Consider the following 27433-nt stretch of genomic DNA (forward strand, 5'->3'; position numbering starts at 1 on the left):
AAGGACCAAACTCTGGTGGACTGTGGGGCAGGATGTCTCTGTCATGGACAGTGGGAAGGACATCCATGTGGTGGACATTGGGAAGATGTCTGTGTTGTGAACAATGGGAAGTTGTCCCTTTGGTTGACATGCGGAAGGACGTACCTGTGATAGACTGTGGGGGTGGAACACTTGGGTGGACATTTGGGAGGATGTCCCTGTAGTGGACAGTGGGTAGGACCTTTCTGTTGTGGACATTGAGTTGGACGTTCTTGTGGAGGACAGTGGGGAGTACATCCCTGTTTTTACAATGGGATGGATGTTTCTGTAGTGGACAGTTGGGAACATATTTGTGTGGTGGACATTTAGGAAGACATCTTTGTGGTAAACAGTGGAAAGGAAGTACTTTTGTGGACAGAGAAAGGATGTCCATGTGGTGGACCATGGGAAAGATGTCCCTGTTGTAGACAGTGAAGAGGTTCTCCCTGTGGTGGACAGAAAGTAACGTGTCCCTGTGGTGGACAGTGGGGAGGTCGTTTCTGTTTTGGACAACTGAGAAGACATTACTGTGATGGAGAGTGTGAAGGATGTCCCTGTGGGGACAAAAGGGAGGTCTTCTCTATGGTGGAGTGTATGAAGGACGTCCTTGTGGCAGTCAGTGGAGAGGATGTCCCTGTGGTGGACAGTGTTGCGGATGTCTCTGTGGTGCACAGTTGAAAGGTGTACCTTTGGTGTACAGTGGGAAGAATGTCCCTTTGTTGGACAGTGGTAAGGACCTCCCGGTAGTAGACACTGGGTAGGATGTCCCTGTGGAGGGCAGTGGGAAGAACGTGCCTGTGGTGGACAGTGGGACGCATATCCCAATTATGGACAGTGGGGAGAATATTTCTATGGTAGACAGTTGAAATGACGTCCCTGTGGTGGACAGTGGGAAGAATGTCCCTGTGGGGGAGAGAGGGGAGGTCATCACTTAGGTGGACAGGGGTAAGGACGTCCCTATTGTGGATAGTAGAGAGGACCTCTCTGTGGTGAACAGTGGTGAAGAAGGTCCCTGTGGTGGATAGTGGGAAAGACATTTATGTGGTGGATTGTGGAAAGGACATACATGTTGTGGACATTGGGAAAGATCTTTTAGTGGACAGTGGGAAGGATGACACTCTTTTGGACAGTGGGGAGGACGTTCTTGTAGTGGAAAGTAGGAAAGACAACCCCTGTCATGATCTGAGGGGAGGATATCACTGAGGTGGACAGAGGGAAGGATGTCCCTATGGTGGAGAGCAGTGAGGACCTTTCTGTTTTGAATTGTGGGAAGTACATCCTTGTTGTTGACAGTGATGAGGACATCCCTGTGGTGGACAGTGGGGAGGATTTCACTGTGGTGGACAGTGGGGAGGATGTTATGGTGGTGCAATGGAGAATGTCCTTGTGGTGCATATTCAGAAGGATGTCCATATGGTGGAGAGTGTGAAGGATATCTCTGTGGTGGACAGTGGTTAGGACATCCCTGTTGTGCCCAGTGGGGAGGATGTCCCTGTTGTTTACAGTAGGAAGGACTTCACTGTGTTTGATAGTTGGGAGGACATCCCAGTTGTGGACAGTTCTGAGGATGTCACTGTGGTGGAGTGTTGAGAGGATTTCACTGTTGTGGACAGTGCAGATATAGACAATAAGAACAACATTCCTGTGGTGCACAAGAGAATGTCTCTTTGGTGAACAGTGGAAGAATGTCCTTGTAGTGGGGAGTGCAGAGGATGTCTCTGGATTGTACAGTGGTAAGAACATCCCTGTTGTGCATAGGAGGATGTCCCTGATGTATACAGTGGGGAGGATATCACTGTGGTGGACAGGCAGAAGGATGTTCCTGTTGTGGACAGAGGGGAGAACCTCCCTGTGGTGGACAATGTGTAGGATGTCATTGTGGTTTACATTGTGGAGGATATTCATGTTGTGGACAGTGGTGAGGACATCCCTGTAGTGGATATTGGTGAGGACAACTGTGTTTTGGACAGTGGTAAGGATGTCATTGTGGTACACAGGAGGATGTCCCTGTGGTGGACGGTGAGAAGGACATGTCTTTCATGAACACTGGAAAGGACATCCCTTTGGTGGACTTTTGGGAGACCTCCCTGTGGTGGACAGTGGAAAGGATGTTTCTTTGGTGGACAGTGGGATGTACATGTTTGTTGTAGACAGTGGAGAGGACTTCAATGTGGTGGACAGTGGAAAGGACATCCCTGTGGTGGACAGTAGAGAGGACATTTCTCTGTAGACAATGTGAAGGAGGTCCCTGTGATGGACAGTGTGAAGGACATATATGTTGTGGACAGTAGGAAGGATGTCACTGTTGTGAACATTGGGAAAGATATCTTTGTGGTGGACAGTGGGAAGGATATGCCTTCGGTGGACAGTGTGGAGGATCTCCTTTTGGCGGACAGTGGGAAGGACATCCCTGTTATTTTCTAAGGAGAGGATATCACTGAGGTGGACATTGGGAAGGATGCCCTCTTGGTGCACAGCAGGGAGGACCTTTCTAGTGTGAATAGTGGGAATGACATCCCTGTTGTAGACAGTGGGGATGACATCCCAGTGGTGGACAGTGGGGAAGATTTTACTGTGATGGACAGTGGGGAGAATGTTACTGTGGTGGACTGGAGAATGTCCCTGTGGTGCATAGTTGGAAAGATGTCCATATGTCTGAGAATGCAGAAGAAAACTCAGTTGTGGACAGTGGTTAGGACATCCTTGTTGTGCAAAGGAGGATGTCCCTGTGTTGCACAGTGGGGAGGATGTTCCTGTTGTTTACAGTGAGAAGGAGTTCACTGTGTTTGATAGTTGGGAGGACATTCGTGTTGTGGACAGTTGGGAGGGTGTCCCTGTGTTGGAGGGTTGAGAGGATTTCACTGTGGTGGACAGTGTGGATGACAGCCTTGTGGACAATAAGAACAACACTCCTGTGGTGCACAAGAGAATGTCTCTTTGGTGGACAGTGAGAAGACTGTCCTTGTAGTGGGGAGTGCAGAAGACATTTCTGGGGTGTACAGTGGTAAGAACATCCCTTTTGTGCATAGGAGGATGTCCCTGTGGTGTACAGTGGGAAGGACTTCCCTGTGGTGGACCGTTGAAGTGACGTCCTTGTGGTCGACAGTGGTAAGGACGTCACTTTGGAAGACAGTGGGGAAGACATCACTGAGGTGGACAGGCATAACATGTCCCTGTGGTGGACAGTGGAAAGAACATTCCTGTGGTGCACAGTTGTGAGGATGTCCCTTTTGTGCACAGGAGGATGTCCCTGTGGTGCAAAGTGAGGAGGATGTTTCTTTGGTGGACAGGGGGAAAGACATACATGTGATGGACTGTGTGGCGGTCCAGTCTGTAGTGAACATTGGGGAGGATGTCCCTGTGGTGGACAGTGGAAAGGATGTCCCTGTGGTGCACATTGGTCAGTATGTCCCTGTTCTGTACAGGAGGATGTCCTTGTGGTGAACAGTGGGAAGGATGTCACTGTGCTGGACATTGGTGAAGATGACCCTGTGGTGGACAGTTTTATGGATGTCCTTGTGGTACACAGGAGGACATCCCTGAGGTGGACAGTGGTGAGGAATTCTCTCTGATTGACAATGGGGGGAAATCCCTGTGGTGGACATTTGGGTGGACCTCCCTGTGGTGTACAGTGTGTAGAATGTCCCTGTAGTGGACAGTGGGAGGATATCACTGTGCTAAAGTGTGGGAATAATGTCCTTTTTGTGGATAGTGGAAGGATTGTGGAAGGATGTACATGTTGTGTACAAGGGGAATACATCCCTATGGTGGACAGTGGAAAGGACCTCACTGTGGTGGACATAGGTAGGATGTCTCTGTGATGGACAGTGGGGAGGACATACCTTTTTAAAGTGGGGAGGACAAGCTTTTGATGGACAGTGGGGAGAACATTTGTGTGGTGGACAGTAGGAAGAATGTCCTTGTGGTGGACAAGGGAAATGACCTTTCTGTGATACACAATGGGAAGGACTTCCTCCTGGTGGACAGTGGAGAGGATGTGCCTGTAGTGGACAGTGGAAAGGATCTTCTATGGTGGATAGTGGGAAGACTGTCCCTGTGGTGGAGAGCAGGAGGACCTCTCTGTGGTAGACAGTGGGAATGACATCCTTATTGTGGACAGTAAAAGGATGTCTCTTTTGTGCACATTGGAGAAGATGTCCCTCTGGTGAACAGTGGGAAGGACATCCCTGTGGTGGACAGTGGTGAGGACGGCCCTGTGAAATACAGTGGTAAGGATGCCCCTGTGGTGGACAGCAGGGAGGACCTCACTATGGTGGACAGGGGGAATGATGTCCCTGTGGTGCAAAGTGGTGAGGACATCCCTGTTGTGCACTGGAGGATGTTCTTGTGGTGGACAATGGGGAAGACCCCACTCTGCTGGACTGTGGTCTAGGACGTCCCTGTGGTGGAGAGTGGGAAGGACATCCATATGGTGGACAGTAGAGAGGACTTTTCTCGGTAGACAATGTGTCTGTGTTGTGGACAGTGGGAAGGATGTCCCTTTGGTGGACTGTTGGGGGCCAACTTTTAGCAGAAAGTGGATATCTGCTTTACAGCCATCTTGAGCCATATACCCTGACATGAGACTTGGATTACAATAGCCTACAACAGCTGAGCACACTCTGATAATCTTGGTTTAGATACCTTGGGCATGTGAGATTAAAGGTGTGTGAGATTAAAGGTGTGTAACTTAAGTGTGTGACTTAAGAGTGACCTAGAGATCAGATTTAGAGACAAGACCTAAGGGCATGATTAAAAGTGTGACCAAAAGGCATGGCTTAGAAGTGAGATGTAAAAGGCAGAGGCAGACGACAGAGAATTAGACATTAGGGAGACACTGCAGAGAGGACACGGAGAAGCAGGCACTTGGGAGAGAACTTGGAAGAAGTAACTTGGAACTTGGAGGCACTAGGAACTAGGAACTAGGAACTAGGAACTAGGAACTAGGAACTAGGAACTAGGAACTAGGAACTTAAGACTTGGGACTTAGACCAGGAAGAGAGACTGAAGAATAAACAGGATTGAATCATACTCTGTCTGGTCTCCATTCTTCGAGTCCTCACTCTCTCTCTTGCTGAACCCTGACCCGCAGACCTGAGTGGCAGCTTGGACCGGGATACAGTGGCCGCCAAACATGGGGCAGCCCGGGCCTCAACATTTTGCTCATGCTGCGACATTTTTTGGCACCCAAACGTGGGACTAGTGCAGTTCCCAACATTTTTTGGCACCCAACATGGGGCTAGTGTGGTCCTCAACAGTGGACAGTGGGAAGGACGTCCCTGTGGTGGACTGTGGGGGAGGAACTCGTTGGGGTGGAAAGTTTGGAGGATGTCACTTTGGTGGACAGTGTGTAGGACCTTTCTGTTGTGGAAGGTGATATTGATGTCCTTGTGGAGTACAGGGGGGGTACATCCCTATTGTGTACAGTGGGATGGATGTTTCTGTAGTGGACAGTTGGGAACATATTTGGGTTGTGGATAGTTAGGAAGACATCTGTGTGGTAAACAGTAGGAAGGAAGTCCGTTTTGTGGACACCGAAAGGATATCTACATGGTGGACAATGGGAAGGACGTCCCTGTTGTATACAGTTGGTAGGTTCTCCCTCTGGTGGACAGTAAGTAGGACGTCCCTGTGGTGGACAGTGGGGAGGACATTTCTGTTTTAGACAACTGAAAGGACGTTACTGCAGTGGACAGTGTGAAGGACGTCCCTGTGCTGGACAGTGGTAAAGATGTCCCTGTGATAGACAGTGATGAGGATGTTTCTGTGGTGAACAGTGGAAAGGATGTCTCTGTTTTGGACAGTGGTGAGGACCTCCCTATCGTGGATATTGTGAAGGATGTCCCTGTGGTTAATAGTGGAAAGGATATTTCTGTGGTGGACAGTGGAGAACACCTCCTCATGGTGGAAAGTGGAAAAGACATCACAGTGGTGGACAGTGGTGAGGACGTTTCTCTGGTGCAAAGGAAAAAGTCCCTTTGTTGGACAGTGGAATGTACATCTCTGTGGTGGACAATAGAGAGAAACATACTGTTGTGGACAGTTTAAAGAACATTTATGTTGTGGACAGTGGGAAGGAAGTCCCTGTTGTTAATATTGGGAAGGACCTCCTTGTGGTGAACAGTGGGAATGATATCCCTCTGATGGACAGTGGGGAGGACGTCCCTGTAGTGGACAGGGGAAAGGACATCCCTGTGTTGAAAGTAAAGAGGATTTTCTGTGTTGGACATTTGGGATGAAATCCCTGTGGTGAATAGTGGGAAAGATGTTTCTTTGGTGGATAGTGGGAAGGATGTTCCAGTTGTGGAGAGTGCAGAGGACATCTCTGGGGTGGAGAGTGTTGCTGACATCCCTGGTGTGAAAAAGAGGATGTCCCTGTGGTGCACAGCAGTGAGTATATCCCTGTTGTGCAAAGGAAAATATCCCTGTTGTGCAAAGTGGGTAGGATATCACAGTGGTGAACAGTAAAAAGGACGTCACTGTGGTGGACAATTTGGAGAATGTTCCTATGGTAGACAGTGGGAAGGATATCCCTTTGGTGGACAACAGGGAGGACTTCACTATGGTGGACTGTATGAAGGATGTACTCTTTGTGGTCAATGGGGAGGATGTAACTGTGGTGGACAGTGGGTAAGAAATTTCTGTGGTGGACAGTTGAAATAACTTCCCTGTGGTGGACAGTGGAGAGGACTTTTCTGTGGTCAACAGTGGGATGTACATGTGGTGGAGAGTTGAGAGGATTTCACTGTGGTGGACAGTGCAGATGACTGCCTTGTAGACACGCTGGTGGACTGTGCAGTAGGATGTCCCTGTGGTGGACAGTGGGAAGGATGTCCATGTGGTGGACAGTTGGAATGATGTCCATGTTGTGGACAGTGGGAAGGATGTCCCTGTGGTGGACAGTGATAAGGAAATCCCTGTGCTGGACAGTGATGAGGACGTCCCTGTTGTGGACAGTGGTGAGGATATTTCTGTGGTGCACAAAAAAACGTTATTTTGGTGGACCATGGGGAAAATGTCCTTTTTTTGAGAGTGCAGAGGATATCTCTGGGGTGGACAGTGGTCTGGACACCTATGGTGTGCACCAGAAGATGTCCCTATGGTGCACATTCATGAGGACATCTCCGTTGTGCACAGGAGGATGTCCCTGTGGTGCACAGAGGGCAGTATGTCCCTGTGGTTTACAGTGGGAAGGACTTCCCTATGTTTGACAGTTGGGATGAAATCCCTGTGGTGGATTGTGGGAAGGACGTCTCTGTGGTGGACATTGGTGAGAGAATTTCACTGTGTTGGACAGTGGGGATGATGGCCCACAGGTACATCCTCCCAATTGTCCACCCCAAGAAGATCCTCCCCCACAGTCCACCACAGGGACGTCTTTAACACTATCCACAACATGGACATCATTCCAACTGTCCTTCCCACTGTCAACCACAGGGACATCCTACCCCACAGTCCACCAGCACGTGGTCCTCCCCACTGTCCACCACATGGACATCTTCCTGTGCACAACAGGGATGTCCTCACCACTGTGCACCTCAGGAACATACTTTGCATTGTCCACCACAGGGACATCATTCCAACTGTCCACAAAAGTGAGGTCCTCCCTACTGTCCACCACAGGGGCATCCTTACCACTGTCCACCACAAGGTCATCCTCACCACTGTCCATCATATTGATATCCTTCCCACTGTTCACCAGAGGGACATCTTTTCCAATGTGCACACAGGGACATACTTTTACTGTCCACAACAGGGATGTCCTTCCAACTGTCCACCACAGAGAGGTCCTCCCTGCTCTCCACCACAGGGACAGTCTTCCCACTGTCTACCATAGAACATCATTTCCACTGTCCACCACAGATACACCCTCTCCACTGTCCACCAGAGCGACGTCCTTCCCATTTTACACCACAGAGAGGTTTTTTCCCCTGTCCACCACAGAGACATTCTTCCCACTGTCAAACACAGAGATGTCCTCCCCACTGTTCACCACACAGATGTCCTTTCCACTTTAAACAGAAATGTCCTCCCCACTGTCCACCACAGAGACTTTTTACCCATGTCCACCACAGGGAGTTCCTCCCCAATGTCCACCATAGGGATGTATTCTCCTTGTCAACAACATGTGTAGGGCACTGAGCCGAGAGACAACCAGGTGTCTGGTTGAACGAGCTTTGAACCCCAGAAACCCTTCAGGGACAGTAGGCTGTTCAGCTCTGTTTCTGGTCCCCTGGCTCTCTCAGATTCCGCCCTTCACCGCTTCACAGCCCCTCCCTCAGAGAGGTTGAGAGGTCTACGACCATCGGGTCACGTAGAAATGGTGCCCCAGGCTCTCCTTACATGCATATGAGGCATCCCCAAAACCTCAGACTAAGCCAATGAGGTTACCTGCTGCTAAAACCTTCACCCACCCAAAACTGTAGATATTGAGCATAATTGAGAAGTAAAGTGCACACAAGAACCATCCAGGTGTCCGAGAACTTCTGGCGTTGAACCGCCGCCGCCCTTCTCCACTACCTGGCCGGAACTTCCCGGCTTAAGAGCTGTAACACTTTAGAGCCCGCTGGGCTCCCCGCAACCTAGCCAGCACTTCCTGGCCTAAGAGCTGTAACACTTCAGAGCCCGCTGGGCTCTTCTGCTACCTAGCTGGCATTCCCCGGCTAAACAGAGAGCTGTAATGCTTGGCAAAACACTGGATCTCACTGGAGCCTGCCTGGAACGCCCGGCTGCCTTTCTGTTGGCTAGTCGGCTCCTTATCGGCCTGGCCTGAGCCTGGTCCAGTTAAGCGGAGAAGCAGGGGCAACACCTGGAGGAGACTGGCCAGCAACGACGAAAGCCAGAAGCAGCAGCAGGGGCAGGCAATCTCCCCCTTCCATGCTCGCGCCCTGCCACCAGCCTGGAGACTGTCATGGGACACCCTCCAGGACCAGGGTCCTACAAACATGGACATCCTTCCACAGTCCACAAAAATGATATTATTCCCACAGTATAGCACGAGGATGTCCTCCCCACTGTTCACTACTGGGAGGTTCTACACACTGTCCACCACAGGGAGGTCCACACAACTGTCCACCACAGGGATTTCTTCCTCATTGTCCATCAGAGAGAAGTCCTCCCCACTGTCCACCACAGAAATGTCTTCCTGTGTACCACATGGACATCCATAAAACTGTCCACCACCGGGTCATCTTCACCAATGTCCAGCACAGTGACATCCTTCCCACTCTTCAACACAGTGACATCCTCCTGTGCACAACAGGGACATCCTGACCAATGTGCACCACAGGGGCATCCTTTCCACTGTCCACCACAGGGACATCCTCCCCAATGTTTACTACAGAGTGGACCTCCCCACAGTCCACCACATGGACGTCTATCCCACTGTCCACCAATGAAACATCCTCCTCACTTTGCACCACAGGGACATCCTCCTATGCACAAGAGGGATGTCCTCACCAGTGTGCACAACAGGAATATTCTATCCATTGTCCACAACAGAGATGTCCTTTCCATTGTAGACCAGAGAGATGTCATCCCTGCTGTCCAACACATGGACATTCTTCCAACTTTCCACCACAGAAATGTCCTCCCCACTGTCCACCAAAGGGATGTCCTCCCAACATTCCACGACAGAGACATCCATCCCACTGTCCACAACATAAATGTCCTCCCCACTGTCCACCACAGGAAGGTCCTCACAACTGTCCACCAAATGGAGGTCCTTTCCACAGTCCACCAAACAGATGTCGTTCCCACTGTTCACTACAGGGACATCCTCCTGTGTACTACAAGGACATTTTTACCACTGTCCACAATATGGTTGTCCTCAACAATATGCACTACAGGGAAGTCATCATCATGGTCTACCACACGAATATCCTCCACACTGTAAACCACAGGGACATCCTACCCACTGTCCACCACAGGGAGGTCCTCCCCTCTGTCTGTCACAGGGACAACCTTCTGCCTGTCCACCACAGTGATGTCCTCTCCACTGTCCTCCAAAGGGACGTCCTTCCCACTGTCGACCACAAAGACATCATTTCAATGGTCCACCACAGGGAAGTCCTCTTCATTGTCCACCAAAGGGATGTCCTTCCCAATGTACACCACAGGGACATCCTCCTGTGTACAACAGGGATGTTCTTACCACTGTCCAACCCAGAGATGTCTTCTGCACTCCCACTACAAGGACATCCTTCTCACTGTCCACCAAAGAGACATTCTCTTGTGCACCACAGGAGCATTGTCATTACTGTCCGCAAGGCCCATATCCACACAGTCCACCACAGTAAAATACTCTCAACATTCAAACACAGAGACATCTTCCCAACTGTCCACAACACGGATGTCTTCCACACTATCAAAAACAGCGAAGTCCTTCCTACCGTAAACAACAGGGACATCCTCCCCACTGTGTACCACAGGGACATCCTCCTGTGCACAACAGGGATGTCCTAACCACTGTCCACCACAGAGATGTCCTCAGGAATGCTCCAACATATGGACATCCTTCCAACTGTACACCACAGGGACACTCTCTAGTGCACCACAGTAACATCCTCCCCACAGACCATCACAGTGAAATCCTCCCCATTTTCCACCACTTTGATGTCTTCCCCACTGTCCTTCCCACTATTCACACCAGAAAGCTTCTTCCCTCTGTCCACCAAGAGGACCTCCTTCCTACTGTCGACCTCAGTGATATCCTCTCCTCAGATCATAACAGGTATGTCCTTCTCACTGTCCTCCACAAGGAGGTCCTCCCCACTGTCCACCAGAGACACACCCTTCTTACTGTCCACCACAAAGAGGTCTTTCCCAATGTCCACAACAGGGACGTCCTTACCACAGTCCACAACATATATGTCCTTCCCACTGTCCACCACAGGGACCTCCTTCCCACTGTCCACCACAAGGATGTCCTTTCCACTGTCCACCACATTGATGTCCTCTGCACTGTCCTCAAGAAACATGTACATCCCACTGTCTACCACAGAAACCTCCTATCCACTGTCCAACACAGGAAGGTCCTCCCTACTGTACACCACAAGGACATCCTCCTTTGTACCACAAGGACTTCCTGACCCCTGTCCACAACATGGTTGTCCTCACAAATGTCCACTACAGGGATGGCCTCACCACTGTTCACAACATGAATATCCTCCACACTGTAAACCACAGGGACATCCTACACCTTGTCCACCACAGGGTGGTCCTCCTCACTGTCCACAACAGGAACACTTTTCTGCCTGTCCACCACACTGATGTCCTCCCCACTGTACACCTCAAGGACATCACCCTGTGCAAAACAGGGATGTTCTTACCACTCTACACCCCAGAGATGTCTTCTGCACTCCCCACTACAAAGACATACGTCTCACTGTCCACCAAAGAGACTTTCTCTTGTGCACCACAGGAATGTTGTTCTTAGTGTCTAAAAGGTCATCATCTTCACTGTCCACCACAGTGAAATCCTCTCAAATCTCCACCAAGTGACATCCTCCCAACTGTCTACAACAGTGATGTCCTCCCAACTATCAAACACAGTGAAGTCCTTCCCACTGTAGACAACAGGGAGGTCCTTACCACTGTCCACCACAGAGATGTCCTCCGCATTCTCTACCATATGGACTTCTGCACTGTCCTCAACAAACATGTACATCCCACTGTCCCCCGCAGAAACGTCCTCTCCACTTTCCACCCCAGTAACATCCTCTGCACTGTTTACCACAGTGAAATCCCCCCCATTGTCCACCACAGGGATATCCTCCCCACTGTCTACAACAGGGAGATCCTTCCCACAATTCGAAACAGAAAATTCTTTCCTGCTGTCCACCACAGGGACGTCCTTCCCTCTTTCCACCTCAGTGATATCCTTCCCTTGGACCAGAACAGGGATGTCCTCCCCACTTTACACCTCAGGGACGTCCTCCCCACTGTCCACAAGAGAGTCATCCTTCCCACTGTCCACCAAAACGTCTTTCCCAATGTACACAACAGGGACGTCCTTCCATTCATCCACACCATACATGTCCCTCAAATGTCCATTCACAGGGACCTCCTTCCCACTGTCCACAACAGCAGGTTCTCTCTATTGTCGACCATAGGGATGTTTTTTCCACTGTTCACCACATGGATGTACTCCACACTGTTTACAACAGGGATGTCATTTTCACTCTCCATCACAGGGACCTCCTTCCCACTGTCCTCCACAGGGAACTCCTCTCTAATGTCTACCACAGGGATGTTCTTTCTTCTGTCCACCAAAGGGATGTCCTCTGCCATGTCCACAACAGTTATGTCCTTTCCATGGTCTACAACATGGACCTCCTTCCCACTGTCCAGCACAGGGAAGTCCCCTTTACTCTCCACCACAGGGATGTCCTTTCCACTGTCCAACAAAGGGACGTTTTCCTTTGCACCAGGGAAACTTTCTCACCAGTATCCATCACAGAAACTTCCTCACCACTGTCTACCACTGTGATGTCCTTTCCCCTTTCCACCATGAGAAGGTCCTCTCCACTGTCCACCACAGAAACATTCTTTCCACTGTTGACATCAGGGATGTCCTTACCAATAGCCACAACAGGGAGGTCCTCACCACTGTCCACAACAGGGATGTCCATTCCACTGTCTACCACAGAAACATCCTCATAACTGTCTATCACAGGGACATCTTTACCACTGTCCACCACAGAAAGGTCCTCCCTGCTGCCCACCACAGGGATGTCCTTCACACTGTCCATCACAGTAAAGTCCTTTCAGTTGTCCAAAACAGAAACATCCTCACCACTGTCCACCACAGGGACGTCCTATTTACTGTCCACCACAGGGAGAACCTCCCCACTGTCTACAACAGGGACATCCTTCCCATTGTCCACCACATGGACATCATTTTGCTGTCCACAAAAAGGACTTCCTTCCCACTGTTTACCACAGAGTTGTCTTCCTAACTGTCCACAACACAAATATGTTCTCAACTCTCCACTACAGAAACATCCATCCCACTGTTCACAACAGGGACATACTCCCCACTGTCCTCCACAATAACATACATCTCACTGTACACAACAGAAAGGTCCTACCCACTGTCCAGCAGAGGGACATTCTCCCAACTGTCCACTCCAAGGAGTTCCTCCTCACAGTCCACCACAGGTACGTCCTTCCAACTGTCCACCAAAGGGACATCTTTCCCACTGTCCACAACATGGATATCATCCCCACTGTCCACAACATGGAAGTCCTTCCCATTGTCCACCACAGCGATGCCCTAATCCACAGTCCACTGGAGTGTGGTCCTCCCCACTATCCACCACAAGGACATCCTCCTGTGCACAACAGGGTTTTCCTCACCACTGTGAACCACAGAGACATACTTTGCATTGTACACCACAGGGGTGTCCTTCCAACTGTCCACCAAAGGGACATCTTTCACACTGTCCACAAAAGTGAGGTCCTCTCTGCTGTCCACCACAAGGGCATTCTTACCACTGTCCACCACAGTGTCGTGCTCACCACTGTCCACCACTGGTATGTCCTCCTTACTGTATAACAGAGGGAAGTCCTCTCAACTGTCCACCTCAGTGAAGTCCTCTTTACTTACTACCAGAGAAACTTTCTCCCCAGTTCCACCAGAGGAACATCCTCACCACTATCCACCAGTGGGACGGCCTCCCCACTCTCCAATACAGAAATATCTTCCCCACTGTCCACTACAGGGACGTACTTCCCACTGTCCACCACAGGCATGTCCACCACACTGTCCACCACAGGAAGGTCCTCTCCAATGTCCACCACAAAAATATCAAATCCACCGTCCACCACAGAAACGTCCTCATCACTGTCCATCACTGAGACAACTATCCCACTGTCAACCACAGAGAGGTATCTCTGCTGTCCACCACAGGGACATCCTTCCTACTGTCCAAAACAGTAATTTCCTCCCCACTGTCCAAAACAGGGATGTCCTCCTCACAGTCCACTCCATGTACGTCCTACACACTGTCCACCACAGTGAGGTCCTTCCTACTGTCAACCACAGAGAGGTCCTCCCAGCTGTCCACCACAGGGACATTCTTCTCACTGTTCTCCATAAGGACATCCTCCCCACTATATACCACAGGAACATCCTCCTTTGCACAACAGTGATGTCGACACCCATGTGCACCACAGGAACATCTTCCTCTCCACACCAGGGATGTCCTCATAACTGTCTCCCACAGAGATGTTCTCTGCACACACCACAACAGAGACATAATTTCCAATATCAAACAAAGGACGTTCTCTTTTGCACCAGAGAAACGTCCACCAAAAAACTCCCTCCCCACTGTCCACCAAAGAACATATTCCCCACTGTCCAGCAAAGAAAATTCCTTTCCACTGTCAACAACAGGGACATCCTTCCCACTGTCTACCACAGGGAAGCCTTTCCCACTGTCTACAACAGAGAATTCCTCCCAAATGTCCACCACAGGGACGTCTTTCTCACTGTTCACCACAAGGATATCCTCCCTACTGTGCACCACCAAAACATCCTCCCGTGCAAAACAAGGATGTCCTCACCCTTGTGCACCACAGGAACATCCTCCTGTACACACTAAGGATGTCCTCACTACTGTCTACCCCAGAGTGTTCTCCGCATTCTCCACAACAGGGACATCATTCCCAATGTCCACCAAAGGGACATTCTCTTTTGCACCAGAAAACCATCCTCACCACTGTCCACCACAAGACGTCCTCCCCACTGTTCAACACAGGAACATACTCCCCACTGTCCACCAAAGGGAAGTCCTCTCCACTGTCCAAAACTGGGACATACTTGCAACTATCCACCACAGGGACATCCTTCCAACTGTCCACCAGAAAGACGTCCTTCCAATAGTCTACCACAGGGAAATCTTCCCTAGTGTCAACCAAAGTGACGACCACCCCACTGTCCACCACAGGGATGTTTTCCACACAGTCCAACACAGGGGCAACCTCACCAATGTCCACCACAGTGACATCCTTCCTACTGTCCACCACAGGGAGATCCTCCCCACTGTCAACAACATGGATGTCCTTCCCACAGTCCACCACAGGGACGTCCTTCCAACTGTTGAATACATGGACATCCACCTCATTGTTCACCACAGGGAGGTCCTCCCCACCATCCACCACAGGGAGGTCCTCCCCATAGTCTACCACACGGATGTCCTCAACAGTATTATCCACAGGGACGTCCTCCTCAGTGTGCATTACAGTGAAGTACTCACCACTCTATACCAAAGGGACGTCCTTCCCACTGACCACCTCAGTGATTATCTCCTCTCTTTCCATCACAGGGACATCCTTACCACTATTTACCACAAGGTCGTCCTCACCAATGTTGACCACAGGGAAATCCTTCCCACTGTTCACCAAAGGAACATCCTTTCCACTGTGCACTACAGGGACATTCTTCTGTGCATAACAGAAATGTTCTTACCACTTTCCATCACAGAGATGTCCTCTGCACTCTCTACTCCAGGGAAATCTTTCCCAATGTCCACCAAAGAGACGTTCTCTTGTGCACTACAGGAACATCTTCACCACTGTCCACCACAGGGATGTCCTCATCACTGTCCAGCACAGGGATTTCCTTAACACGGTCCACCACAGGGACATCCTCCACACTGTTCACACTGGGGACGTCCTTCTTGATGTCCACCACAGGGATGTCATCCCCCTCTCCACAATAAGACATCCTTCTCACTGTCCATCACATGGATGTCATCCCAACTGTCCAACAGAGAGAGTTCCTCTTCACTGTCCACCACAGAGATGTCCTTCCCACTGTACATTACAGGGATGTCCTTTCAACTGTCCACCAGAGGGATATCCTTACCACTGATCACCACAAATAGGTCCTTCCCAATGTCCACAAAAGGGACGTCATTTTTACTGTCCACAACATAAACATCCTTCTCACTGTCCACAACAGGGCCATCCTTTCCACTGTCTACCACAGGGAGGTCCTATCTACTGCCCACCACAGTGATGTCCTTTCCGCTGTCTACCATAGGGACGTTTTCCTCACTGTCCACCACAAAAACGTCCTTCCCTTTGTCCACCACTGAAACCACCTCCCCACTGTCCACCATGGAACGTCCTATACTCTGTCAGCCGCAGGGACATCCTGCCCAATGTCCACCACAAGGATGTTCTCACCAATGTCCAACACAGAGTTGTCCTCAGCACTTTTCACCACAGGGACATCATTCCCCTGTCAATCACAAAGACATCCACCCCACTGTCCACCACAAAGATGTTTCCCCACTGTCCATAACAGGGGCATCCACAACAATGTCCACCACAGGGGTGTTCTTTCCCATTGTTCAAAACAGGAATATCCTCCCAAATGTGCACCACAGGGACATCCTCCTGGGAACAACAGGTTCGTCCTCATGACTGTGCACCACAGGAACATCTTCCAGTGCACAACAGGGACGTCTTCACCACTTTCCACCCCAGAGATGTCCTCTGCACTCTCCAAAACAGAAACATACTTCCCACAGTCCATCAAAATGACGTTCTCCAGGGCACCACAGAATCGTCCTCACCACTGTTTATTACAGGGATGACCTCCCCACTGCCCAGCACAGGGACATCCTCCCCACTGTCCACAACAAGAATGTCCTTCCCACTGTCCACCACAGGGATGTCCTATCCACTGTCCACCAAAGGGACATCCTTTCCACTGTCCACCCCAGTGATGTCCTTTCCACTGTCCACCACAGGGATGTCCTTCCCAAAGTCCACCATATGGATGTTCTTCCAATTGTCCACCACATGGACATCCTCACCGCTGTCCATCACATGGACTTCCTCACAACTGTCTACCACAAGGATATCCTTCCCACTGTCCATCAAAGTGATGTCCTTTCAATTTTTCACCACAGGGACATCCTCCAAATTTTCCACCACAGTGATATCCTTCCCCAGTCTACCACAGAGACGTAAACCCAACTGACCACCACAAAGATGTTTCCCCACTGTCTATCACAGGGTTTTCATCACCAATGTCCACCACTGGGTTGTTTTTCCCACTGTTCAAAACATGGACATCCTCCCTACTGTGCCCCACAGTAACATCCTCCTGTGCACAACAGGGTCATCCTCATGACTGTGCACCACAGGGACATCTTCCATTGCACACCAGAGACATCTTCACCACTGTTCACCCCAGAGATGTCCTCTGGACTCTCCAAAACAGGGACATTCTTCCCACGGTCCACCAAAGGTCACGTTCTCCAGTGCACCACTGAAAGGTCCTAACCACAGTTCATGAAAGGGATATCCTCCCCACTGTCCACCACACAGACAGTCTTCCCACTGTCCACAACAGGGACATCTTTCCCACTGTCCACAACAGAGATGTCCTTTCCACTGTCCACCACAGGGACAATCTTCCCACTGTCCACCACAGGGATGTCCTTCCCACTGTCCACCACAGGGACATCCTCCAAAAAGTCCACCACAGTGACATCCTTTTCACTGTTCACCACTGGAACATCCTACACACTTGGCACAACAGGGACATTTTCCTGTGCACAACAGGGGTATTCTCACCACTGAGCACCACAGGGACATCCTCCTTTGCACACCAGGGATGTCAGCAACACTCTCAACCCCAGAGATATCCTCTGCACTCTTCCCGACAGGGACATCCTCCCCATAATCCAACAAAGAAACGTCTTTCCCACTATTCACCACAGGGATGTCATCCCAAATGTCCAACACAAAAAAGTCCTCTTCAATGTCCACCACAGAGATGTCCTCCCCACTCTCCACCAGATTGATATCCTTCCCACTATTCACTACAAGGAGGTCCTTCCCAATATCGAAAACAGGGACATCCTTCCCACTGTCCACAGCACAAATGTTCTTCCCAATGTCCACCAGAGTGTGTTTCTCTCTACTGTTCACCACAGAGATGTACTTTCCACTCTCCACCAAAGGGACGTTTTCCTTTGCACCAGAGAATCTTCCTTACCACTGTCCACCACAGGAACATTCTCACCACTGACCACAACTGTGACATCCTTTCCACTTTCCATAATGAGGAGGTCCTCTCCACTGTCCACCACAGAAACCCTTTCAACTGTTAACCACAGGGACATCCTTCCCAATATCCATGACAGGGAGGTTCTCACCACTGTCCACAACAGGGAGGTCCTTTATACTGTCCACCACAGAAACATCCTCATCACTGTCTATCACAGGGACATTTTTACCACTGTCCACCACACAGAGGTCCTCCCTGCTGTCCACCACAGGGGCGTCCTTCATACTGTCATCCACAGTAATGTGCTCTCAGTTGTCAAAAACAGAAATGTACTCCCCACTGTCCACCACAGGTATGTCCTACATACTGCCCACCACAGGCAGAACCTCCCCACTGTCTACCACAGGAATGTCCTTCCCATTGTCCACCACATGGACATTTTTTTTCGCTGTCCACAAAAATCTTCCTTCCCACTGTTTACCACAGGGATGTCTTTCTAACTGTCCACCTAACAAATATGTTCCCAACTGTCCACTAGATAAATATCCATCCCACTGTACACAACAGGGACTCGCAACTGTCCTCCACAAGGACATCCATTCCACTGTCCACGAGAGAAAGGTCCTACCCACTGTCCACCACAGGAACATCATCCCAACTCTCCACCCCAAGGAGTTTCTCCCCCACAGTCCACCACAGGGACGTCCTTCCCACTGACCACCAAAGGGAGATCCTTCCCACAGTCCACAACACAGACATCTTTCCCACTGTCCACCACATAGACGTTCTTCCACTGTCCACCACAGGGACATCCTACCCCACAATCCACCTGATTGTGTTCCTCCCCACTGTCCACCACAAGGACATCCTCATGTGCACAACAGGGATGTCCTCACCACTGTCTACAACAGTGATGTCCTTCCCACAATTCAAAACAGAAAGGTACTCCCTGTTGTCCACCAAAGGGAAGTTCTTCCCTCTGTCCACCTCAGTGACATTCTCCCCTCAGACCATGACAGGGATGTCCTTCCCACTGTCCACCACAAAAGGTCTTTCCTATTGTACCCAACAGGGATGCCCTTCCCACAGTCTACAAAACATATGTCCTTCCAATGTCCACTATAGGGACCTCTTTGCCACTATCCATTACTGGGAAGTCCTCCCTACTGTCCACAACAGGCATGTCTTTTTCACTCTCCACAACAGGTATGTCCTCCGCACTGTCCACAACAGGCATGACCTTTTAACTCTCCACCACAGGGACCTCCTTCCCACTGTCCACAACAAGGAAGTCCTCTCTACTGTGCACCACAGGGATGTCCTTTCCATTGTCCACCACAAGGATGTCCTCTCCACTGTCTACAACAGGGATTTCCTTCCCAAAATTCAAAACAAAAAGGTCCTCCCTGCTGTCCACCACAGTGATGTCCTTCCCTCTGTCCACCTCAGTGATATCCTCCCCTCAGACCATAACAGGGATATCCTTCCCACTTTCCACCACAGGGACGTCCTCCCCACTGTCCACAAGAGGTTCATCCTTTCCACTGTCCACCAAAAAGTCTTTCCCAATGTCCTCAAAGGGATGTCCTTCCCACAGTCCACACCATATATGTCCTTCCAATGTCCACCACAGGGGCCTTCTTCCCACTGTTCACCAAAGAGAAGTCCTCTCTACTGTCCACCACACATATGTCCTTTCCACTGCTCACCACAGGGATGTCCTCCGCACTGTCCATAACAGGCATGCTCTTTTCAATCTCCACCACAGGGACCTCCTTCCCACTGTCCACCACAGGGAGGTCCTCTCTACTGTTTACTGCAGTGATGTCCTTTCCACAGTCCACCAGAGGGATGCCCACTGAACTTCCCACAACAGATATATCCTTCCCACTGTCCACAACAGAAAGGTACACATTGCTGTCCACAATAAGAACGTACTTCCTAATGTCCACCTCAATGATGTATTTTCCACTGTCCACCATAGGGACGTCCTTCCCACTCTACACCACATGGTGATCCTCCCCACTTTCCACCAGAGGGACATGTTTGCCACTGTTCAACACAGGGGTGTCCTTCACAATGTCCAAAACATGTAAGTTCTTTCCACAATCCACAACATAAATGTCCTTCCCAGTCTCCACCACAGGGACCTTCTTCCCACTGTTCACCACAGAGAGGTCCTCTCTAATATCCACTACAGGGATGTCCTTACCACTGTCCACATAAGTGAGGACATGCCCTCTCTCCACCACAGGGACATCCTTCCCACTGTCCACCACAGGGAGTTACTTCCCAATGTTCCCCAGAGGAACATCCTTCCCACTGTTCACCACAAGGAGGTCTTTCCCAATGTCTACAACATATATGTTCTTCCCATGTCCACCACAGGGACTTCCTTCTAACTGTCCACCACAGGAAGTCCTGTCTACTGTCCAAAACAGGGATGTTGTTTCCACTGTTCACCAAAGAGATATTCACTGCACTGTACACAACAGGCATGTCCTTCCTACTGTCCACCACAGAAAGTAATACCCTGCTGTCCAAAACAGGGATGTTGTTTCCACTCTTCACCAAAGAGATATTCACTGCACTGTACACAACAGGCATGTCCTTCCTACTGTCCACCACAGAAAGTAATACCCTGCTGTCCACAACAGGAACGCACTTCACAATGTCCACTAAATGATGTCCTCTCCTCTGTCCACCACAGAGACGTCCATCCCAATGTCCACAACCTAGAATTCCTTCCCACAATCCAAAACATAAATGTCCTCCCCACTGTCCAACACATGTACCTTCTACCCACTGTTCCCCACAGAAAGGTCCACTCTACAGTCCACAACAGTGATGTCCTTAACACTGTCCAAAACAGTGAAATCTCCCCACTGTCCACAACAGGGATGTTCTTCCCATTGTCCACCACAGAAAAGTCCAACTCACTGTCCACCACAGGGATGTCCTTCCCACTGTCCACCTTAGTGATATCCTCTGCACTTTCCACAAGAGAGACATTCTTCACAGAGTTCACCACAAGGATGTCTTTCCCAATGTCCACAACAGAGATATTCTTCCCACAGTCCACAACATAAATGTCCTTCCCACTGTCCACCACAGGGATGTCCTTCCCACTGTCCACCACAGGGATGTCCTCTCTACTGTCCATAAAAGTGATGTCCTTTCCACTGTCCTCCAGAGGGACATCCTACCCACTGTCCACCACAGGTACGTCCTCCCCACAGCCCACAGCAGGGATGTTCTTTACATTGTTCACCACAGGGACGTCCTCCCCAGTTTCCACTAGAGGTACATACTACCCACTGTCTACCACAGGGACATCCTACCCACTGTCTTCCACAGGGAGGTCCTCCCAAATCTTCACCACAGATAGGTCCTCTCAACTGTCCACCACAGGGACATCATTTCAACTGTCCACCACAGAAATATTTTCCCCACTATCCACACAGCAATATCCTTCCCACTGTCCACCACAGAAAAGTCCACCCACTGTCCACCACAGGGATGTCCTTCCCACTGTCCACCTAAGTGACATCCTCACGTCTGTCCACAAGAGGGACATTCTTCCTACAATTCACAAAAAGGAGGTCTTTCCCAATGTCCACAACAGAGATGTTCTTCCCATAGTCCACAACATAAATGTCCTTCCTACTGCCCACCACAGGGACCTCATCTCATGGTCCACCACAAGGACGTCCTCCCCACTGTCCACAGCAGGGATGTTCTTTCCACTGTCCTCCACAGGGACATCCACCCCAGGTTCCACCACAGGAACGTACTACCCACTGTCTACCACAGGGACGTCCTACCCACTTTCTTCCACAGGGAGATCCTTCCAAATCTTCACAACAGACATCATTTCAACTGTCCACAACAGAAATATTCTCTCCACTGTCCACAACAGTGATGTCCTTCCCATGGTCCACCACAGAGACGTTCTACCCACTACCCTCCACAGCGACATCCTACCCACTGTCTACCATAGGGATGTCATTCCCACTGTCCACCAAAGGGATGTTCTTCCCACTGTCCACCAAAGGTACATCTTTCAACTGTCCACAACAGAGACCTCCTCCCCAGTGTCCACCACAAGGACATCCTTCCCACTGACCACCACAAGGATGTCCTTCATACAGTCCACCATAGAGAAGTCCTCCCTGTTGCCCACCAAAGGGACGTTCTTTCCACTGTCCATCAAGTGACATCATCCGAATTGTCCACCACAGTGACATCCTTTTCACTGTTCACCACTGGAACATCCTACACACTTGGCACAACAGGGACAATTTCCTGAGCACAACAGGGATATCCTCAACACTGTGCTCCACAGGGACATCCTCCTTTGCACACCAGGGATTTCAGTAACACTCTCGACCTCAGATATATCATCTGCACTCTCCACGACAGGGACATCCTCCCCACTATCCAACAAAGAAACGTCTTTCCCACTATTCAACACAGGGATGTCATCCCAAATGTCCAACACAGCAGTCGTCTTCACTGTTCACCACAGGGATGTCCTTCCTACTGCCCACCTAAGTGACATCCTCCCCTCTGTCCACAAGAGGTACATTCTTTCCACAGTTCACCACAAAAAGGTCTTTCCCAATGTCCACAACAGAGATGTTCTTCACACAGTCTACAACATAAATGTTCTTCCCACTGTCCACCACAGTGTGTTTCTTTCTACTATCAACCACAGAGATGTACTTTCCACTGTCCTCCAAAGGGACATTTACCTTTGTACCAGAGAATCTTCCTCACCACTCTCCACCACAGAAACGTCCTCACCACTGTCCACCACTGTGACGTCTTTTCCACTTTCCACCATAAGGAGGTCCTATCCACTATCCACCACAGAAACATCCTTTCCACGGTTCACATCAGGGATGTCCTTCCCAATAGCCACGGCAGGGAGGTCCTCACCACTGTCCACAACAGGGACATCCTTTCCACTGTCCACCAAAGAAACATCCTCATCACTGTTTATCACAGGAACATCTTTACCACTGTCCAGCACAGAGACGTCCACCCTGCTGTCCTCCACAGGGATGTCCTTCACATTGTCTACCACAGTAATGTCCTCTCAGTTGTCCAAAACAGAAACGTCCTCCACACTGTCCATCCCAGGGACATCCTACTTACTGTCCACCACAGGGAGAACCTCCACACTGTCTACAACAGGGAAGTCCTGCCCATTGTCCACCACATGGACATCCTTTCACAGTCCACAAAAAGGAATTCTTTCCCACTGTTTACCACAGGGATGTTTTCCTAACTATCCACCACACAAATACGTTCCCAACTGTCCACTACAGAAACATCCATCCCCCTGTACACAACAGGGACATACTCCCCACTGTCCTCCACAAGGATGTCCATCCAACTCTCCACAACAGAAAGGTCCTACCCATTGTCCACCACAGGGACATCTTCACAACTGTCTACCCCAAGGAGTTCTTCCCCACAATACACCAAATGTATGTCCTTCCCACTGTGACCAAAGGGACATTCTTCTCACTGTCCACAACACGGATATCTTCCCCACTGTCCACCACATGGATGTCCTTCCCACTGTCCACCACAGGGACATCCTACCCCACAGTCCATCGGACTGTGGTCCTCTTCACTGTCCACCACAAGGATTTCCTCCTGTGCACAACAGGGGTGTCCTCACCACTCGGCATCACAGGGACATACTTTGAATTGTCCACCACAGGGACATTTTTACCACTGTCCATCAAAGTGAGGTCCTCCCTGCTGTCCACCATAGGGGCATCCTTACCGTTGTCCAGCAAACTGTCGTCCTCGCCACTGTCTGCCACAGAGATATCCTTTCCACTGTTCACCAGATGGATGTCTTTCCCAAAGTACACAAAAGTGACATCCTTTTACTGTCCACAACAGGGATGTCCTTCCCACTGTACACCACAGAGAGGTCTTATCTGCTCTCTACCACAGGGACAGTTTTCCCACTGTCCACCATAGAATGTCCTTTCCACAGTCTACCACAGGTACATTCTCTCCACTGTTGGATGTCTTTCCATCTTTCCACCACAGGGACGTCCTCCCCACTGTCCACAAGAGGGTAATCCTTCACACTGTCCACCAAAAGGTCTTTTTCAATGTCCAAAACAGGGATGTCCTTCCCACAGACCACACCATATATGTCCTTCCAATGGCCACCACATGGACCTCCTTCCCAATGTCCACCACTGTGAAGTCCTCTCTACTGTCCACCATGGGGGTGTCCTTGCCACAGTCCACAACAGGGATGTCCATCACACTGTCTACAACAGGCATGTCCTTCCCTCTGTCCACCAAAGAAAGATACCAGTTGCTGTCCACAACAGGAATGTATTTCCTGATGTCCACCCTAAAGATGTCCTTTCATCTTTCCAACATATTGATGCTCTTCCCACTGTCCACCACATGGTGGTCCTCCCCACTGTCCACCAGAGTGACATGCTTGCCACTGTAGAACATACAGAGGTCCTTCCCAATGTCCACAACATGTACATTCTTCCCACAATCCACAACCTAAATGTCCTTTCCACTCTCCAACACAGGGTACTTCTTCCCATTGTTCACCACGGAGAGGTCTTCTCTACTATCCACCACAGGGATGTCCTTACCACTGTCCACATAAGTGATGACCTTCCCTCTCTTCACCACAGGGAAATACTTCCCACTGTACACCACAGGGACTTCCTTCCCAATGTCCACCAGAGGGACATCCTTCCCACTGTTCACCAAAAGAAGGTCTTTCCCAATGTCCACAACTAGGACGTTCTTCCCACAGTCCACAAAATATATGTCCTTACAGTGTCCACCACAGTGAACTCCTTCTCACTGTCCACCACAGGGAAATCCTCTCTAATGTCTACCACAGTGATGTCATTTCCACTGTTCACCAAAGGACGTCATCTGCACTGTCCACAACAGGCATGACCTTCCCACTGTCCACCACAAGGATGTCCTCCCCACTATCCACCAGAGGGATATCCTTCCCACTGTTCACCACAATGAAGTCCTTCCCAATATCAACAAAAGGGACTTTCTTCCCACTGTCCACAACATAAATGTTATTCCCAATGTCGACCACAGTGTGTTTCTCTCTACTGTCCACCACAGTGATGTACTTTCCACTGTCCACCAAAGGGACGTTTTCCTTTGCATCAGAGAAACTTCCTCACCACTGTCCCCAACAGAAACATCCTCACCACTGTCCACCACTGTGACATCCTTTCCACTTTCCAACAAGAGGAGGTCCTCTACAATGTCCACCACAGAAACATCCTTTCCACTCTTCACCACAGGGACTTCCTTCCCAATATCTATGGCAGGGGGGTCCTCACAACTGTCCACAACAGGGAAGTCTTTTCCACTGTCCACTATAGAAACATTCTCATCAAAACAGAAATCAAATCAAAACCAAATCAAATCCAAATCAAAAAGAGAAATGTCCTCATCACTGTCTACCACAGGGACTTCCTACTTACTGTCTACCACAGGAAGAACATACCAGCTGTCTACAACAGGGACGTCCTGCTTTCGCTGTCCACAAAAAGGACTTCCTTCCCACTGTTTACAACAGGGACATCTTCCTAAATGTCCAACACACAAATATGTTCCCAACTGTCCACTACAGAAACATCCATCCCACTGTACACAATAGGGACATACTCCCCACTGTCCTCTAAAAAGATTTCCATCCAACAGTCCACAACAAAAAGGTCCTACCCACTGTCCACTACAGGGACATCCTGCAAACTGTCCACCCAAGGAGTTCATCCCCACAGTCCACCATATGGACGTCCTTCCCACTGTCCACCAAAGGGACATCCTTCCCACTGTCTACAAAACAGACACCTTCCCCACTGTCCACCACATGGATGTCCTTCCCACTGTCCACCACAGAGACATCCTACCCCACAGTCCACCAGAGTGTGGTTCTCCCCACTGTCCACCACAAGGACATCCTCCTTTGCACAACAGGGATGTCCTCACCACTGTGCACCATAAAGACATACTTTGCATTTTCCACCACAGCGATGTCCTTTCCACTGTCCACCAAATTGAGGTGCTCCCTGCTGCCCATAACAGAGGCATCCTCACCACTGTCCACCACAGTGATTTCCTCCTCATTGTATAAAAGAAAGAAGTACTCACCAATGTACACCTCAGTGATGTCCTCTTTATTTACCACCACAGAAACTTTCTCCCCAGTGTCCACCAGAGGAACATCCTCACCAATGTCCACCAGAGGGATGTCCTTTCCAATCACCAATACATAAACATCTTCCCCACTGTCCACTACAGGGATGTCCTTCCCACTGTCATCTACAGGGAGGTCTTATCCACTGTCCACCACAGGCATGTCCACCACACTGTCCACCACAGTAAGGTCCTCTCCACTTTCCACCACAAAAACAGACAATTCACTGTCTACCACAGAAACATCCTCATCACTGTCCATCATTGGGACATCTCTCCCTCTGTCAAACACAAAGAGGTCCTCCCTCCTGTCCACCACAGGGATGTCCTTCCCACTCTCCACAACAGTAATGTCCTTTCCACTGACCAAAACAGGGATGTCCTCCCCACTTTCCACCACATGGATGTCCTAACCACTGTCCACCACAGGGAGATCCTTCCTTCTGTCGACCACAGTGATTTCCTCTCATCTGTCCACCACAGGAAGGTCCTTCTCACTGTTCACCAAAAGAACATCCTTCCCACTGTTCAACACAAGGACATCCTCCTGTGCACACCATGGATGTCCTCACAACTGTCTACCCAAGAGATGTTCTCCGCACTCTCCAAAATAGGGGCATCATTCCCAATGTCCACCAAAGAGACTTTCTCTTTTGCACAACAGAGATGTCCTCATGAATGTGCACCACAGGAACATCTTCCGGGGCACACGATAAACGTCCTCAACACTGTCCACCCCAGAGATATCCTCTGCACTCTCCAAAACAGGGATATCCTTCCCACAGTCCACCAAAATAATGTTTTCCTCTGCACCACAGAAACGTCATCATCACTGTCCACAACCGAGATGTCCTTACCACTGTCTACCACAGGGACATCCTTCACATTGTTCACCACAGCGATGTCCTTCTGCCTGTCAACCACAGAGATGTCCTCCCCACTCTCCAAAAAAAGACATCATTCCCACTGTCCAACACAGGGATGTCATCCCAACTGTCCAACACAGCGAGTTCCTCTTCACTGTCCACCACAGAGATGTCCTTCCCACTGTCCACCAAAGGGACATCGTCCCAACTGTCCATCAGAGGCCTATCCGTTCCACTGTCCACAGAAAGGTACACCCTGCTGTCTACAACCGGAACGTACTTCCTA

This window comes from Arvicanthis niloticus, chromosome 7 (assembly GCF_011762505.2).
Source record: "Arvicanthis niloticus isolate mArvNil1 chromosome 7, mArvNil1.pat.X, whole genome shotgun sequence".
Taxonomy (NCBI): Eukaryota; Metazoa; Chordata; class Mammalia; order Rodentia; family Muridae; genus Arvicanthis; species Arvicanthis niloticus.